Here is a 20,537-nt window from a genome sequence, read left to right as displayed (position 1 = left end):
ATAATGGGAGATTCCTGTTGAGAGAGGAAAACAAATTTATCAGAATTTAGAATCATTCTCCAGGCTCTTTTTTAAATTTTAAAACATTTTTTGAATGTTTGTCAGTACAGAGTAGGTGTATATATTTAACATGAGATATTTTGACACAGGCATGCAATGCATAATAATCACATCCGGGTAATGGGGTATCCATTATCTCAAGCATTTGTTCTTTGTGTTACAAACAATCCAATAATGCTCCTTTAATTATTTTTAAACGTACAATTAAATTATTTTTGACTATAGTCACCCTCTTGTGCTAGCAAATACTAGATCTTATTCATTCTTTGTAACTACTTTTTGTGCACATTAAATGTCCCCACTTAACCTCCATGTTTCCAAGCTTCTGGTAACCACGCTTCTCTTCTCTATCTTCATATGTTCAGTTGTTTGGATTTTTAGACCCCACAAATAAGTAAGAACAAGTGAAGTTTGTACTTCTGTGTCTGACTTATTTCACTTAACATAATGACCTCCAGCTCCATCCATGTTGTTGCAAATGACTGGATCTCATTCTTTTTTTATGGCTGAATAGTACTCCATTGTGTATATGTACCACATTTTCTTTATCTATTCATCTGTTGGTGGAAATTTAGGTTGCTTCCACATCTTAGCTATTGTGAATAGTGCTGCTGTAAACATGGGAGTGCAGATATCTCTTCAATATACAGATTTTCTTTCTTTGGGGTCCGAGCAGTGGGATTGCTGGATCATATTGTAGCTCTATTTTTAGTTTTCTGAGGAAGCTCCAAACTGTTCTCCATAGTGGTTGTACTAATTTACTTTTCCAGTAACAGTGTACAGGGATTCCCATTTCTCCACATCCTTGCCAGCATTTGTTATTGTCCAGGCTATCATTTTAGTTCTTTAAAAGTGGCTGTAATTTCTCTTGTTCATTTCATGATCAAAGTCAAAATGCATTACTTCCTAATCTATCAATCCCTACTCTTGGTCCAACAGAACCCACTAATCATTCCCTTCCATCTTACATGCACCTCCACCTGCCTGCTCTAGCCTCACCTGAGAGTAATGAACATCGCCACGGCATCCTCCAAGACCGCGGGAGACTAAGGCTGTATTATGGGACGGTCTCCTGGGCTTCCTAGCAGAATCTGGCCCTCCAAGATTATCCTTCACCTTAGGGATATCTAGCACATGATCACCCCCACTATGACCCTGCTGGACTTAAGAGGGTGAAGCTTCAAGGACACCCAAATCCTTTTACATCTGAACCAAATGGACCAAAGCTTTGAAAGAAGCTGGAGTTTCCTCATGGCCTGTCTAGCCTCCTTGGTGAATTCTGGTGTACAGAGGACCTTTCATTTGCTCTAATGGCTGCCATCCAGTAACAACATCTTTCTCAATAGAGAGGTACCACTCAGTTCTTACCCATAAGGGTACAGCCTAACCCAGCCCATCAAGACAGGGACACCACACAAGCCTAAATATTCTGTTTGCCCTGAGAGGGCTGGAGGCGGTTATCACCCCTCCCATCTCTGTGGCTGAATGCTTGACTGATGCTGTATTTCCCAGGATCTTCTCTGGTCTCCCACAAGCACTAGAGCCCTGCCTAAAATAGTTTCAGTTCACTGGAGCCCTAATTCCCACATCCAGAATATGATAGCCCTGTTTCTCAAGGCTGTATCTTGCTTCCAGGACGCCTTCCAGATATACCATCTACACACCCTTCTGAATCCAAAAAGTCCTTGCTTCCCAGTCTTGCCCTACCCTCTGAGAGTTTGAATCCTGATGCCAGATTGGGTTGGACTAAAGCAATGTTTTCCAAATTTCTCTAGTCAGAAAAGCTCATCAGGAGCACTCATTAAAAATACAGAATCCTAGGCTCTCTCCTAAAGATCCTGCTGTGAGAGACATGGGGCAGGGCCTGGCCATGTATTTTTAGCAAATGTCCAAGATGATCGCTAGGACTTTTTGATATTTAGAGAAACACTAGATTAAAGTTTGCTATACTTTCTTAGACCTGATGATTTGGGTTTCTAGCCCTAGAAGGGCTCAACCCTTTTGTCCCAACTAATTTCCCGTTGCTCCAACCTCAACCACTTCAATCCTGCCCTTCTTTCTTCCATTTCCCAGCATGTCTTAATAGCCAACATCACCCTCACCATGATACTCCTTATACACAGAAAGACTTCCCTAAGATTCTGTTACTAACCTTGCAGGGAACTACCTCACCTTCCCGCCCCTTGGATCCATCCCCTTGGACAGTATGGCTGGCCCATATCAGAATGGAGTTTTCCACACTCCATGGACATGGTGATTTTAATCTCTGGGCCTTCCTGAGAGGGCACCAGCTTTTTATATTCATTAGTTTCTTTTGGCCCTTACTGGTAACTTCCTTTTTGCTGGATGGCCTATGATCAGCCTATTTATGGTAATTCTAACACTTCAAAACAATATAGAAATACAGTCTCTACCATAGTGTTATGCATATACCTATATCCTCTAATAATTTTTCCTAGGGGTGTAATGTTTACAAGATTTGTCTCTTCCATTTAACCACAGACCTAGTAATTATTAAAACCACTTATTTAGCACCTTTATTTATGCAAGCCATTTTATAAACATATATAATACAGTAAATATTTTAAATTTTCATTGTATTTCTTTTCTCCTTGAGAATAGAGTACAACCCCTCAACTTGTTTCTTATCCTTCCTTATTTCCCACAGAACTAAAATGCAAAGACACAAAGCAGGCAATCACTAACTGATTACAACATTAGTTAATAAAATAAATGAGGCATGTAAGGTATACAACTGAGTGATAGTGAGAACACATAATTAACTTCAAAGACTAGAATGCTTGGAAATCACTTATTAGATGAATGTAATGTATCAGGCACGAAATGTCAAAAAGAGAAGAAAGGTCTGCATTTTTGGACCCCTAGGTCATCCTAGACATTAAAGAGGGCCACACCCCCCTGGCAATGAAATGGGACAAAATAAAAGTTTGGCCATCAATACTGCCTCTGGGAAATCTCAGGCAAAAGGAAGAAAATGAGAAATAGAAATGAAATCCTAAGCCCACCAAGCAACAGAACAGACCTCTTCTTTGCCAAGGGACCCCAGAGAAACTCAAAAACTGAGTTCCCAGCCATGACGGGATGGGAGGTTGGAGAAACCTCATTATAACCCCTCCCTCACCTTTTCCTAAGGGTTAAACAAAAACCAGCCCTTTGGAAAGACTCACTCCACCCCTAGTATCAACCACCTGATGCTACCTCTCCCTTCTGTGGTTTCTACAAAATAACCGGCCAGCATTCCTTCCTGATAAGAGACCATGGAGGATGTGCAGTAAGGGTTTTCATGTCCTGTGCTTCAACTTTTGACCTCAGAGGGCTGAAAACTCCTCTGGGATCATGCTAACTCCACTACTTTTTGAACATGGTACCCATGAAGGGGCATGAAGTTTACTGGGGCATGTGCATATTTCTCCTTTCATAAATATTCATGACTCCTGCTATAGTTTATTGAATATGTATGTTTGGCCACCCCTTTCAGCATAAATTCCTGTTCCCTTTGCTCCTCCCTCAAAGAGCCTGTTTCTAGCTTGTCAGAATGGCCACCCTGTAAGATGCAACCTTATATGAGAAATAAAGCTCCCCTTTCCAAACGAAATAGAGCTACATATTAATCTTAATCTACTTGACAAGTGGAAAATAAAATAGAACAAATAAAAACACAACTCAACTCAACTTAACTCTTCTGCCTGAAAATACTGAATGTTCAGGTTGACAGAAATCTAAAAAATGGTGTTTTCCATGTTTATGTTGGTGTAGAGCCTATGGAGATGTGATTAGCTGATTTAGGGTTTGTAAAGCTAAGAAATACAGGGAGAAGTTCATTCTGTTTCTGGGAATTCTGATCCTAGATACTCTTCTTAGAAATCATGATAGCTTTCTCTGAAAATGCTTTACTTTGAATCAGTTGCATTCAGGAAAATAGATAATTCTAACAGAAAAAGGGTAGGATGGCTGTGAATTCATGAGGGAATGGTCACTGACTAAGCATCTGGTACCTCCCAAGCTCCATGCTCAGTGCTTTGTGCATACTGTCTCTGCTGAGGTCCAACGGCACCTGGCATATCAGAAAACTGAAGCTCTGGGAAGTGATATACTTTGTCCCAGGTCACTGAGTCACAGAGCCAGGACTCTGACCTAGGTCAGTCTGACTCCAGAGACAAAGTTATTTTCCCAACATCCAGTTACCAACCCAACTCAATCAAAGGCTATTGAGCACTTGTGCCAGACACTGTTCTAGAACTGGGATGGCAGTGATCACAGACAAAATCCCTGCCTTTGAGGAGTCTACATTCTAGGGGTTCCCGGATTATCATTTGGGATATTTAACATATTTAAGATCACTTAAGATAACTTTGAGATATCCAGAGAGACACACCAAGAAAGGAATGATGAAGCTATCAGAATCCTAAATCAACAAGAAACCACATCCAGAGATGGTTTTTTACACTTATTTTTCTAAGGTTCACTAAAACCAAGGCAATTTTTTTCTTTATTTCAAAATGAATGAAAGGCAGAGAAGGCATGCATGCAAGGAATGACATTAGAAATGGCCCGATTAATGTCTCATAAATGTTAACTTTGTGATTCATCTGCTACATTGCATTAAATACCCATAGATACCAGGGTCCACTTTGATATTTGTTTCTTGTGTCATATTTAATAAAAGAAGTCATGTTCTCTATTCCACACAGACACTCCATGTAGCTGCAATTGCAGTTCTTATTCTGGTCTTCTCTTGACCTTAAAACTTCTAAAGGCTTTGGAGAAGAGTTTAGAGTGGCCCAAACTATAAAGAAAATTGAATTTAGCAAGCAATTCCCAAGAGTCTCCAAAGTTCATTTATGTAATTGCCAATGCAGAATCATTTTTAAATCTTGAACAGAAACCTCCTTTTGCTTTCACATTTTTTTCCTAAGTATAGAATAAAAATCAATTGGGAATAATTGTCTTCAGATTTGGTACGATACTGATCTAAAGATTCAAATAAGCATCAACCCTGAAACAGCTTTGGGAAAACCTACTTTAACCCTGTAGTACCAGGAGATCTTGCATTGGAATGAGAAAATTAGCAATTTTGAGTGCCCCCTTATATTGTCAACATTTTGACCAAGTCGATGTTATTGAAAACACTACCAAACTGGAGGTGCCTTTATTCATATGTAGTTATGTTTGTTGCTTTTAAAAATCTAGACACATTCTTGCCATGCAAAGGAATAATTCAGACATTTAAATGCTGAGACTCTTGCCCTCAGTACTAAAGTATAAATAAAGAGAACTTCTCTGCTCTGCTCTCCCCACCTACTTCTGCTAGTCAGATTCTTCCAACACCCCATCCTCTCTTCAGAAATACGTATGAGTGCACACAGAGCAGAGACCAGATTTATGACCATAAATGGAAGTTGCTGACCTGGATTTGGGTTTTGTGAGGATAAAAGAGAGAGATTACATTAGGCACAAGGAAGAGAAGGCAGTGAAAAAGGGAGAGAGAAGTGAAGAGCTTTCATATATTAAAAAGGAGCAGAAGAGAGTGATGGAAACTGGACCAATCGGAGGGAGAGAGGAAACTAACACTGAAAGGAAATATTATTGAGGAAACTGTGACCAGAAAGTTGTTACGGATTATTGTCAACCTTCCTTTTTTCCCAAAGCATTTGGTGTTACTTCCTTATACAAGTAGTCCAAGAACTCACATTCTGGCATTTAAAATTTTCTTTAAAAAAAAAATTCATATACCTAATTACTTCTTTCCATTGATTTGTTAAAATTTGATCTTTATGTTTGAAATAGTTTCTCACAAGAAATTGGAAAAATAGTACAGAGAATTATCATGTACCCTTCACTTCCCCCAGTATTATTACATATCCCCAGAGCACATTGTCAAAACCAGGAAATTGATGTTGTTCAGTATTATTACCTCAGATACAGTCCTTATTCATATTCCAGTGTTACTTACACTTTTTCTTCTTTTTTTTTTCTTGGTCTATAGTTTTCTGAAGTTTTATCACACATGCAGATTCGAATAACCAACACCACAGTCAGGGTACAGAACTGTTCTGACACTACGAAGAAACCCCCAGTATTCTTCCTTGAGAATCACACCCTCCTCCCAGTGCTAGTCCCAGGCAACCTCTGATCTGTTTTCCATACTATTATTTTGTCACTTGGGGATGGTTATATAATCAATCATGTGGTATACAACCCTTTGAGACTGGCTGCTGCTGCTTCTTTTTTTTTTTGAGAGAGAGACAGGGTCTTGCTACATTGCCCCAGCTGGACTTAAACTCCTGGGCTTAAGCAATCCTCATGAGTAGCTGGGACTACAGGCATGTGCCACTGCACCCGGCTGTGACTGTCTTTTTAAGCTTGCCTTTAAGATCCAGCCTTCACATTGATTTTTAAAGTTCCAATTAAGCAAAATTTAAAATAAGACCAACACCTTATTATCTAAACATTTAATTGTTTTCCATGTGCTCTATTCAAGAAAATAAAATGATCAGAATAGTTTTTTTGAAATTAAAAATAAAGAGAGAATGGTGACATGCAATTTGGAATGAATTGCACAGTTAATAATTTAACTTTTTTGGAGGTGATTAAGAAGAAACAGCTTTGGCAAGTTGAAGCATCATATTCTGACTTCCCTACAAACTATGACATTAGGATCCTTGGGACCATAAGCATTTTAGTCCATGGCTCAAAATGGCTATTGCTATTTTAGGAGAGCAGACTAAAGTTTTCGAGATAAAATTTGCATTAAGAATCAGTTTCACAGAACCCAGAACTTGATCAAATGCTGATTACCACAATATTTCTCTATCTGTAACTGGCACTATCTATGAAAAGCAGCAGATTTTCATAACCATTTCCATCACTAATAAAGTGGCGCATTTGCAAAGTTTCTATTAAGATACGTTTATTCTCTCAGAATTTTATAGCCTTGGATTTTAAGAATTTAATGTAAAACCCACATGAAGCTAAATGTTAACAAAACAGTCAATTCTTCCTAACAGAAGAAGCATTTGTGGCTGCATAAGTTTGAAGAATAAAAAGTAATTCAGATAAATGGACTTTCTAAAGGACTCGTTTTGGCATAAAAACAGTTTCAGAAAGATGGTATATAAGTTATGTCCAGAAACTATAGAATTGGTATTTAAATAAATATTAATAGGAAAGTTCTGCTAAGCCACTGCAGGAACATGTGTCCTAATGGGTGTGCCCAGCTGGCAGCTTTCCAGTTGTACAGCCTCATATGACTCACTGTGTTGGGGCCTTTGGCCTGGACTACCTGCTCCAAATGCACACAAATACAGAGCTTCTTACTCGGTCTCCCCTGGAACACCTCACCTCACCTTTCAGACTTCCTATTACAGCTGTGGCCATGCTGCCTTAGGTGGACTCCTGCCTGGAAAGAAACAGGTTTTATGGTGGTGCAGTGCCCCAGGTGGCATGCTTGCTGATCTTCAAGCTGTACTAGCAGAGACCAGCAGTCTCTATCCGGACAGACAGACCACTTCCCAGCTCCACTTTAAAAATCACAGCCTTTCTGCTTTTGTTCAAAAGTCAAAAAATGACAGATGTTGGCAGGGCTGTGGAGAAAAGGGAACACTTATACTCAATGTGAATATATTGGTGGAATGTAAATTAGTTTAGCCACTGTGGAAAGCAGTTTAGAGATTTCTCAAAGAACTAAGAGTTGAATGACCATTCAACCCAGCAATCCCATTACCAAGTATATACCCAAAGGAAAATAAATCATTCTACCAGAAAGACACGCACCTGTATATTCATTGCAGCGCTATTCACAATAGCAAGGCCAGGCACAGTGGCTCACACCTGTAATTCCAGTATTTTTAGAGGTCAAGGCAGAAGGATCCCTTGAGGCCACGAGTTCAAGAACAGTCTGGCAAATATAGTGAAACCCTTTCTTTACAAAAAATAACTTAAATAAAATTAACTGGGCATGGTGGCATGTGCATGTAGTCCCAGCTACTTAAGAAGCTGAGGCAGGAGTATTGCTTGTGCCCAGGAGCTTGAGGTGCAGCAAGCTATGATCGCACCACTGAACTCCAGCCTGGGTAACAGAGCAAGACCGGGTCAGTCACTCTTTTTAGATCATACTCTTTTTGAAAAACAAAAAAACAACAAATATAGAGACAATAGCAAAGACATGGAATCAACCTTAATGCCCATCATTGGTGGATTTACTAAAGGAAATGTGGCACATATACACCATGGAAAATTATGCAGCCATAAAAAAGAATGAAATTTTGTAATTTGCAGCAACATAGATGCAACTGGAGGCCATTATCCTAAATGAACTAACACAGAAATGGAAAACCAAATACCATGTGTTCTCACATATAAGTGGGAGCTAAACATTGGGTATATATGAACATAAAGATAGGAACAATAGATACTGGGGACAACAGGAGTGGGGAGGGAGGAAGGGGGGCAACGGTTGAAAAACTACCTATTGGATACTCTGCTCACCACCTAGGTAACACATTCAATCATACTCCAAACCTCAGTATCATGCCGTACACCTTTGCAACAAACCTACACATATACCCTCTGAATCTAAAATAAAAGCTGGAAAAAAATCACAGCCTTTCTGAACATGTGCAGGTGGCAAAGAGATACTATGCACAGTGCAGCTGAACAGCTCTTTTCTGAAGCATCAGGCCCGGTGATTTGGAGGCAGGGTAACATTTGGGGGTTGGGGAGTGGCTAACCCAGCAGCAGGAAGGGGGATTTTGTTAGGTCAAGGTCAGTGGTGGACATACCCAGTTGTCAGGGATAGCCATTCAAGAAGGTGGGCAGGCAACTAGCCCCAAAGAGGTACAAAAAAACACATCAGATGGTTATCCCAGCAGTGCATGGGCCAACAGGGAACTGAAAGTAACAAGATGGTAGAGATCCAACCAGTGGTCAGCATCAGGAAGATTTGGAAGCAGATTACCAAGGTAGGCGTAAGGTTGAGGGGAACGCAGCAGCATCCCTGTTACTGGCACTGGGGTACAATTTTGAGTTAGAGCACAGGAATAAGGTAAGGAAGGGAAAGGAAAAGGTACTGAAATTGATAGGCAGCCTACTAACCTAGGTGCTTTAAGCATGTGATCTTATTTAATTCCCACAACAACCATGCAAAGTAGGAATTAGCCTTATTATATAGGAGAGAAAAGTGAAGTTCAAAGAGAAATGAATTTTGCCAAAATAACAGACTTAAGAAGGGGGGCAGTCAGAATTTGAACTTAGGACCAGCTGACTCTAAAGATACCATTGCTGTATTCACATTGTCATTTGTCATCATTATTTTTTAGTGCCAAATCTTTGAGAACACAGCCCCCAATGCATATTTCCCATTGTGCCATTTATGTTTTCCCCTTTAAATTACATTGTATCATAAATTAGAGACTTTAAAAATTGGTCTAAATTCACTTCCAGTGCCTATGGGAGGGAAATAAGGGTCAGACCTCTCTGCAAATGATGTGTGGAGGCAGTCAAGAGGAAATCAGTGGGTTGGATGAACAAGCTTCTGCAGGGTCCCCTGAGGATGAAGGTGAACCAAAAGCAGCAACCAAAACTTGGAGTATAGGGCTAGAGTGTGTTTGGTGAGGCCAGGTTGGATGCAGAAAACTAGACTCCTCCCATGAACTTTTCACAGTATTCACAGCATTTTACAGACACACAGTGGGGGCCGACGGCTCCAATGGAGCCAGTGTCAGCCCTAAGGAACTTCGAGGAGGATATGTAAACATATAGATTTTTTGGTCCAAATATTTATTGCAATTCTCTTGATTTTTAAAATTGTATACTTTATATCCAAGAAAATAAAAAATAATTTAAACAGCAATCTCCAGTTTTCCTCCTCAAATACAAATCTTGTATGTTTTTATACAGTATAAATATTTTCAAATAAAGGGTGGTTGGCCATGTATCTTTTCCACCTTCGATAATAGGTGGAAGGTGTAGGAAATGTAATTTTTAAAATTAAAGACTGAAGTTTATTTGGTATTTTAGAGCACCACCTGGTGGATTAATTAACAATAACAGTCCAAAACAAAAATGAATCTTAAAACTGGCTCCGAAATAAGAAGTATTGGGACCCTTATGAGGCTCACTTCTTCTATTCTTTTCCCTCTCCTTTAGTTCTCTTTTCCCCTTCTCTCTCTCTTTCTCTCACTCTTTTCATTTCCTACCTAGTCATTTCCTCCCTCCTATTTTGTTTATACCTTAGAGCTTGTCCACATCATCTACTGGTATTGATGAGTCCTCAGAGTGGGTAAGGAGCTCACTTACTTATGCTTGGTTTAATAAGATCTACAAGGTCTCTAAATTTCAACCAGAAAGGCAAATATAGAGTTGCAAAATTCAGTTGTCTTTCAGAGACTGAATCTTTTTACCTAAGGATGGGCCTGTATTTCCCCAAGGTGGAGTTTTTGTTTGTTTGTATGTCTGTTGTACACACAACATTCATTCCAATAGAACCCCTCTTTCCTATTTTATTTGTAAATAATGCCTAAAATTGACTAATTTTCAGTGTTTTTGCCTGTTGTTCTGAGTAAGCTGCCCAATAGCTTTTGAGAGAGAGGCAAGCTGGTTTACTGCAACCTTCTTAAAGGTATCTGATCTCACATGACCCACAGGTAATATGAATGGATGGAACGGGAAAGATATAAGACACTAGGGAGTGGGGAGACTGAGGACCTGGAGACCTCAAAGCTTGTCTATGGGGGTACACATTATTCTGATCCAGCTGCTGCTTTTAGTTTTTTAAAGAGAAGCCAAAAACTTGATTTTTATTTCTATGAAGATCCTTAAGTGTTTAAATGTTAGCAAATTTTCAAAACATACCTGCAGGCCAGAAATGGCGTATGGGCCAACCTCTGATTTAAAGTGGTGGGAAACATCAAAAAAGCAATATACCATGATCAAGTGGGTTTCATCCCAGGGATGCAGGGATGGTTTGACATAAGCAAGTCAATAAATGTGGTACATCACATACGCAGAATTAAAAACAAAAACCATATTATCATCTCAATAGACACAGGAAAAACAATAAAATCCAGCAGCCCTTTATGAGAAAAATCCTCAACAAACTAGGCATAGAAGGGACTTAACTCAGAATAATAAAAGCTATATATGACAAACCCACGGCCAACATCATACCGAATGGGGAAAAGTTGAAAGCATTCCACACTGAGAACTGGAACAAGACAAGATGCCCATTTTCACCACTTCTATTTAACACAGTACTAGAAGTCCTAGCCAGAGCAATCAGGCAAGAGAAAGAAATAAAGAATATCCAAATTGGAAAAGAGGGAGTCCAACTATCACTGTTTGCCAATGATATACCTACAAAACCCTAAAGACTGCTCAAAAAGACTCCCAGATTTGATCAATGAATTTGGTAAAGTCTCAGGTTACAAAATCAGTGTACACAAATCAGTAGCACTTCTATACACTAACAATGACCAAGCTGAGAATCAAATCAAGAACTCAAAATTAGCCAGGCATGGTGGTGCGTGCCTGTAATCTCAGTTATACGGGAGGCTGAGGCAGGAGAATAGCTTGAACCCAGGAGGCAGAGGTTCAGTGAGCCGAGACTGCGCCACTGCACTCCAGCCTCGGTGACAGAGTGAGACTCCATCTCAAAAACAAAACAAAACAAAACAAAAAAACCAATAAACTCAATTCCTTTTACAACAGCTGCAAGAAAAGTAAAATACCTAGGAATATACTTAGTCAAGGAGGTAAACAATCTCTACAAGGGGAACTACAAAACACTGCTGAACGAAATCACAGATGATACAAACAAATGGAAAAATATCCCATGCTCATGGATTGGAATAATTAATGTTGTGAAAATCACCATACTGCCCAAAGCAATCTATAGATCTGATACAATTCCCATCAAATTGCCAACATTATTTTTTCACAGAATTAGAGAAGACAATCCTAAAATTGATATGGAACCAAAAAAAGAGCCCGCATACCCAAAGAAATCCTAAACAAAAAGAACAAATCTGGAGGCATCTCATTACCAGACTTCAAATTATACTCCAAGCCTACAGTTACCAAAACAACATAATAGTGGTATAAAAATAGGCACATAGGCCAATGGAACAGAATAGAGAACATAGAAATAAAGCCAAATACTTACAGCCAACTGATCTTTGACAAAGCAAACAAAAACATAAATTGGGGAAAGAATACCCTATTCAACAAATGGTGCTGGGGCAATTGGCAAGCCACGTGTAGAAGAATGAAATTGGACCCCCATTTCTCACCTTAAATAAAAATCAACTCAAGATGGATGAAAGACTTAATCTAAACCTGAAACCATAAAAATTCTAGAAGATAACATTGGAAAAACTGTTTGGGGCATTGGTCTAGGCAAAGAATTAATGGCTAAAACCCCAAAAGTAAATGCAGCAAAAACAAAAATAAATAAATGGGATCTAATTAAACTAAAAAGCTTCTGCACAGTAAATGAAATAATTATCAAAGTAAACAGATAATGCACAGAATGGGAGAAAATATTGCAAGCTATGCATCTGACAAAGGACTTGTATCCATAACCTACAAGGAACTCAAAGAAATCAGCAAGAAAAAAATAATATATCAAAAAGCGGGCAAATGATATGAGTAGACATTTCTCAAAAGAAAATGGGGTATACAAATGGCCAAGAAACATATGAAAAAGCACTTAACATCACTAATCATCAGGGAAATGCAAATTAAAACCACAATGAGATACCACCTTCATCCTGCAAGAATGGCCATTATTAAAAAGTCAAAAAACAATAGATGTTGGCATGGATGTGGTGAAAAGGGAATGCTTATACATGGCTGGTGGGAATGTAAATTAGTACAATCTCTATGGAAAACAGTGTGGAGATTCCTTAAAGTACTAAAAGTAGATCTACCATTCAATCCAGCAATCCCACTACTGAATATCTACCCAAAGGACAAGAAGTCATTATATGAAAAAGACACATGCATACATATGTCTATTACAGCACAATTCACAATTGCAAAGATACGAAACCAACCTAAGTGTCCATTGACCAATGAGTGGATGAAGAAAATATGGCATCTATATATACACCCACGGAATACTCTTCAGCCATAAAAAGGAACAAAATAATGTCTTTTGCAGCAACTATTAATCGTGTCTGTAATCCATTTTTCTAAGTGAAGTAACTCAGTAATAGAAAACTAAATACCGTATGTTCTTGCTTGTAAGTGGAAGATAAGCTGTGAGTATGCAAAGGCATACAAAGTGATGTAATGAACTTTGGATATGGTAGGAGGAGGGTGGGAGTGGAGTGAGGGATAAAGAAAAACTACACATGGGTACAATGTACATTACTTGGGTGACAAGTGCACTAAAATCTCAGAATTCACTACTATATAATTCATCCATGTAACCGAAAACCACTTGGACCCCAAAAGTTATTGAAATAAAAATATATTTAAAAAATAATAAAGTGGTAGGAATATAGACAACTCACTGGATGATACAATATGAGTAAAGAATAAGTCTGAGGATAAAATCCACTCTGTTCTCTGAACAAACGACTTTTATTATTCCCAAGGATCTCTATCGCCTCTCACACTCTGAATCCACATTATCTACTCCCATTCTTGACATAATCACATCACAGGATCATATAAAATTGAGATATCCTGGCAGTGACCTTTTATCCATGAGAATGACGTTTGTCTTGAAATAATCTGAGGTTCAGATTTTGGCTCCAATGAGAAGCTGCTGAGCAAAGCTAAGAAAAGCAGTTATAGAGTTTATAGGCTTCAGATGTGTACTGTCAGATTAATCCATATTTAAGTTTAAAATGTATAAGTTAAATATTTGGATTCTAATTTTGACCATTTATAAAACCTACTCATTTATACACCCTAGTGGGGCAACCAGAAGCACTTTACTGCTAACTGATTTAGGAAAGATGTTGATGGAATTAAGACAGTCAAAGAGAAAAAAATTAATTTCTTTACAGTTCTTTGGGAAACAGTACTTGGGGTTTTGTTTGTTTCTACTTTTTGTTTGGCATGAAAAAAACTCATAGAGTGTGATGTTTTAGTAACAAATTTCATGGCAAAAATGATTTGAAGGAGAGGAAGGAATTAGGAATATTTTGTTATTATAAAGTACTTGCCATTAAATGGTATAGTGTTGAGAGAGTGGGCTTGGATTACCTGCAAATGTACATTACAAACTCTAGGGCAACTACTAAAAACAAGTTTAAAAATATATAATTAGGACATGCTAAGAAAGGAGAGAAAATGGAATCATAACACACTCAATTAAAAACCACAAAAGGCAGAAAAAGTTTGGAGAACAAAAATAGAAACTAAGATCAAGGGCAACAAATAGGAAACTATAACAAATATGGTAGATATTAATGTAACTCTATCAACAACCAACCTAAATGTCGATGGTCTAAATATAGCAATTAAAAGACAAAGATTGTCAGAGTGGATCAAAGATCAAGACCCAATTATACATTATCTACAAGAGACCCCCTTTAAATATAAAGACAGATATAGATTAAAAGTAAATGGGTAGGTACTGGGATAATTGGCAGCCACATGTAGAAGAATGGAACTATATCCTCATCTCTCACTTTATACAAAAATCAACTCAAGATGGATCAAAGACTTAAATCTAAGACCAGAAACCATAAAAATTCTAAAAGACAAAATCAGAAAAACTCTTCTAGACATTGGCCTAGGCAAAGAGTTCATGACTAAGAACCCAAAAGTAAATGCACCATAAACAAAGATAAATGTATGGGACTTAATTAAACCAAAAAGCTTCTGCACAGCAAAAGAAATAATCAGCAGAGTAAACAGACAACCCACGGAGTGGGAGAAAATCTTTGCAAACTCTACATCCGACAAAGGACTAATATCTAGAATCAAGGAATTCAAACAAATCAGCAAGAAAAAACAAATAATCCCATCAAAAAGTAGGCTAAGGACATGAATAGACAATTCTCAAAAGAAGATACACAAATGGACAACAAACATGAAAAAATGATCAATATCACTAATGATCAGGGAAACACCAATTAAAACCACAGTGTGATACCACCTTACTCCTGCAAGAATGGGCATAATCAAAAAATAAATAAAAATAGATGTTGGTGTGGATGTGGTAAAAAGGGAACACTTTTACACTGCTATTCTACTAAAAGTAGAACTACCATTTGACCCGGCAATCCCACTACTGGGTGTCTACCCAGAGGAAAAGAAGTCATTATATGAAAAAGATACTTGTACATGCATGTTTATAGCAGCACAATTCACAATTGCAAAAATATGGAGCCAGCCTAAATGTCCATCAATCAATAAGTGGATTTTAAAAATCTGATATATATTCCACACACCATGGAAAACTACTCAGCCAAAAAAGAACGAAATAATGGCATTTGCAGCAACCTGGATGGAGTTGGAGACCATTATTCTAAGTGAAGTAACTCAGGAATAGAAAACCAAACATTTTATGTTCTCGCTTATAAGGGTTGCTAAGCTATGAGGAAGCAAAGGCATAAGAATGACATAACGGACATTGGGGACTTGGATGGGGAAGAGTGGGAGGGGGTGAGGGATAAAAATAACTACACATTGGGTGCAGTGTATACTGCCTGGGTGATGGGTGCACCAAAATATCTGAAATCACAGCTAGAGAACTTATCTATGTAACCAAATACCACCTGTTCCCACCAAATTATTGAAATAATAATAACAAAAAAATAGTTTCCCATTAGCTCCTTGAAGCATTTATCTTTGTATCTTATCTCTTGGTACAGTATTTGGCACAGACTCAGCATTTGGTGAAGGCTTATTGAATGAGTGGAAGAATGAGTAGAAAAGCCACTTGTCTAGTTCTGAGAGTTATCTGGTTGAGACCATAACATTTTGACACAAATTGCAATTTCTTCATTTTTCTCTTCACTTTGCCCACCCACCCTGTAAGGAACATGGCTGTGCTTTAGTCAAGCATAGGCCGAGGTAAACATCCAAAGTGACTCAGCAAGTCTAGAGTGCAGATGCATAACTCCACTTGTAATCACAGCCATGTAGCCATAACATGGGAAGGCTCATCATTTGGCTCTAAGCCAGTAATGTCTGTAAAAGCTACAACTGCCCTGCTGACACTGTACAGGCACTGGTGCCCAGAGAAAGAGAGGGAGTCAAAGTTGTCCGTTTTTCAGACAGACAGAGGGGAGCCAGGGCACAGCACAGCTTGGCTCGTGCCCAGAGAGAGAGAAAGAGTTAAGCTGCTGACCCTGAAGGCAGGGGAGAGCCGGCCACATAGCTGTGTGTGGGAGCCAGCTGCTGAGAGGAGCCGCAGGGCTGGAGCAGACAGCAGAGACAAGGCTCAGTGTGAGAGAGCTAGTGGGAGTAAGCTGCTGATGAGAGAGCTGCTGAATAAAACTACATTTCACCTGCTTACGGCCCCCTGCGTGTTCTTTCAGCTACATGCCCATCTGCCTACTCCCCTCGAACCTCAGCATGGGCTGGAACCTGAACCCAAGCAGGGCATTTGGCATAGTGATGAACCTGACACACTGTATCCCAGGAGGCACAAAACTGTGCAACCTCTCTACCCTTTCTCACTCCAGGAAGCATCTACCTGGAATTTAGTCTGGAGCCACAAACTCTAGAGCCCACCAAAAAAAAAAAAAAAAAAAAAAAAAAGTAAATGGGTAAAGAAAGACATACCATGCTAAGGGTAATCAAAAGAAAACAGGAGTAGCTATATTAACTTCAGACAACGCAGACTTCACAGCAAGGGAAATTGTCAGGAATAGAAGGGGATATTACATGATGATAAATCGGTCAATAATCAAAGAAGACATAACAATCCTTAATGTGTATATGCCTAAAACAGTGTCAAAATGTGAAGCGAAAACGGATAGAACCTCAAGGAAAAATATTTGTATCCGCTTATAGCTGGAGACTTTAGAAATGAACAGATCCAGTAGGCAGAAGAGTCAGGTTAAACTCAACTGTACCATTAATCAACTGGAAATAATTGACATGTGCTCCACATTTTGAAATGTATTCACTAATTGGGTAATACATTTTTGTGGTGTGTCTCTTCTTTTAGACGTCTAACTTCTTACTGGCAAAAGTATTCTGCATTTCTCATTCTTTCCTTTCTCTGGGACTTTATTCCTCATATAAAAGTCTAGGCTGTAAAAGGGAGGCATGAGCAGAAATGAGCTCTCAGAATACTGCTCTAACAAAACCAAACATAAAGGAAATAAAACATAAATTGAGCTGCTTTTAAGTTCTATGGCCCTCAGCTGCTTGGCTATTGTAGCACTGGACCCTTATTAACTCCAATAGGGATGGCACCAGGTTCAAGAGGCCACATAAAAGACCTGCAGCCAGTGAAGAAAAAATAGGGCTTATTTGGAGGAACTTACAGGGTGGCCCAGTAGTGGTGGGCTGGACGAAAAGAACCACAGCTGCTTATGAAATGCAAGCAATTTATATAGCATTTTTTACTTAGCACTCTCCCCTTAGCAACCTCTTCATGGCAACCCTCATTTCTTAAGTGATTGCTTTCAGGTGTATCTGCCATACGGGGTATGTTTAAGTTATGCTTTCAGGTGCGTCTACCATACAGTGATGATTATCCTTGATTTTCAAAATGTTTCCATTACTTGTCTCATAGTCTAGTTAATTCATGCACTTAGATAGAGTAATCTACGGCCAGTCTGATATCAGCCATGGTAAATACATGACTCATACGTAAATTAAATACATGAAGATGTACTAACCACATCAAATGCGTTTGTGTCATGAAATTAACAGCGTTAAGAACACACATGTGCATGTACGTGCACACACACACACAGTGCTCAGTCACAGATGCTACTAATTTCTGACAAGTGATTGCACTGCCTGATTCAGTGATGCTCCAGGAATAGACCAAGCAGTAGGAAAGAATAGAAGACCCAGAAACAGATGCACTCATAGGGTTTATATAACAGTTTTAGTATTTTTAACCTGTGCTATTCATTCAATCATTTATTCATTCAACAACTATTTATTGAATATGTACTAAATGTCAGGCACTGTTCTAAGTATCCTGAATAAGAAAAAAATCAAAAACTATTTTTTATTTTGTTTAATCTATGGCAGCTCAATGAGAAAGGTACTAGGAAGTCCATTTTATCGATGGACAGGCAGACGTAAATTTACTTGACCAAATAAATATAACCAACAAGTGGTAACCATGGGGTTCAGATTCTAGTCTATATGTCTTCAAAGCCTATGTGCTTTCACCACACCCTGTTGCCTTCCACCATAGAAAACATTTAGAAGGGATTAGCCTGAATTTCAAATCAAAAATTTCAAATGACTCTGTCAATGACTTTCTTTTAAAACTGTAAGAACTGTCCATGGTAAATGCACACCTTAGAAAGCTGCATGTTTCTTGATATTGTTCTTGTACTCTCTGTGCAAGAATACAGTAAAAATCCTAGAAGACAATGTAAAAATAATGAATCTCTTTCTCTCTGTACACACACACACACACACACACAAGACTACACACACACATAAACATATATGAAGCAACCTTGTAAAGTCATTCACCCTATTCTTCCCTGGCCAAGTCACATGATTTCAAAAAATCCCATATACCTCCCTTGGAATAAAAATTTGCTAGAAAAATTGTTCATCATTTATTTTGAGAAATAATTTTAATGGTGGTAATATTTTACATTAATATTACAATATTAATAAATATTACTTAATAAATTAATTTTTTACTTAAAAATAAATGCATGATAGTTTCAGGTAGCTTCAATTATTAAAAAATAGATCTTTAAAAATAAATAGGCTTTTTCCTAATTTCTAAATTGCATAATTTTCTTATAAAGTGGTGACATTAATGGCCCTTCAAACAAGCTATTCTATTTCCTACAGTGTATTTTTCAACAAGTGATACTATAGGAAAAGAAACTGGAGTACAAACGTATACAATGATTTTTTAAAGACAATAGTCAGTTTTACCATATCCCCTAACACCAATATAAAACCAAACTTGTACAGTAAAGGTAAATACAACATAAAATAAATGCACAGTATTGCATTAACTGCACACTGAGATGTGCATATGTCAGTTAAAGACCCAACTCCAGTGAAAGACCAAAGCATAATATGTGGAAAAAAAGAAACGATACAACAATGGGTTAAAAGGGCAGTTTTCTCCTCTGTTCAAACAGAAACCAAGGATTTTTTTTTCCTTGCATTTTCCTTGTTTCAACTCTAGTTATTGACATTAGCATTTACATTTTACAACTGAACATTAATTTCCAAAAACATCCTAAGACTTCCAGGGCTTAGGTGTGTATCAGTCGGGATAGGCTAGGTTACCCTGCAGTATCGAACAACCCGAAAAGTCTCAGCAGCTTAAAACAATACTTATTTCTCCCCAGGTGCACATCTATTATGGGTCAGCAATGAGCTTTGCTTGCTCATGGAAATCACCAGGAAATTCAAGCCGGAGGCTCCATCCTGACAAACCCAGAGGCAGAACATAACTAACCACGCAGGGGCTCTTCAAGCTTCTGCCCAGAAATGACACACATCATTTCCACTCATATGGGGTTTTGTATTTTTTGTTTTGTTCTTAAATTTTCATTTATTTTAATAGACAAAACATGTTTTGAAATATGTATGTATTTTTGAAATATGTATGTATTTTTGAAATATGTATGCATTTAGAATTGTGAAATGGCCCTGCTTACATATCACTGGCCAAAACAAGTCACATTACCAGGCCTGCCATCAACAAGGGGGTGGATGAATAACTCTTCCCCAGGGAGAGTTACCGAAGGTTTATAAGTGATAGAGTCTTCCACAAGCTTTAGGATTACCTTACAGCTGGGACTATAGTTTACCAAATAGGCTCATCCACATCTTCTCACTGGATCTTGATAACATCCATATGATGCCAAGGGCAGGAAGGGTGCGGGCTGGTAGCAACAGCAGGCACTGCAGAATATTTAAGCAGAATTAATCAGTGTTACCTGCTTCTGCTATTCCTGGTCTTCCACATCAGCCAGTCGGTCAGGGAGTAAAGAATAGGACAAAGCCAGACCAATAGTAGAAGGAAAATCACAGCTGCTTCCAAATTGCCCTCACGTCTACCAATTTCATCCACCCTGGGTCCTGCCTTTGGAGTGCTCCCCATTCCTCCTGCTCTCTCACATCCCCAGGAATGGAGAGAGAGGCACCAGAGGGGAGATGACTGACAGGACAGGGCCACAGTGAGACATATTGAGACCCACCGGGGTCATCTGCTCTGAGGTCATAGAGCTATGCTGCAGTGCAGCTGCATCCCTGGATAGTAATAGAAATATTATATAAGAACACAGGGCACCTGCTCCAAGTCAACCCTTGTTGAATAAATA

The 20,537-nt window shown here is 38.6% G+C and overlaps 1 long non-coding RNA gene across 1 annotated transcript in view; it reads left to right on the top strand.

Annotated features, from left to right (window-relative positions):
• LOC129533135 (uncharacterized) overlaps positions 1 to 19,678 on the top strand; it is a 75,842-nt gene extending 56,164 nt beyond the window's left edge. The window contains exon 3 of the long non-coding RNA XR_008679177.2: positions 19,560 to 19,678. This is a non-coding gene — a long non-coding RNA (uncharacterized lncRNA). The remainder of the gene's footprint in view (positions 1 to 19,559) is intronic.
• The last annotated feature ends 859 nt before the right edge of the window (positions 19,679 to 20,537 follow it).

Source organism: Gorilla gorilla, chromosome 3 (genome assembly GCF_029281585.2).
Source record: "Gorilla gorilla gorilla isolate KB3781 chromosome 3, NHGRI_mGorGor1-v2.1_pri, whole genome shotgun sequence".
In the NCBI taxonomy this organism is placed as follows: domain Eukaryota; kingdom Metazoa; phylum Chordata; class Mammalia; order Primates; family Hominidae; genus Gorilla; species Gorilla gorilla.
Note: the sequence above shows the minus strand (reverse complement) of the source record. Positions and strands in the feature narration are given on the sequence as shown.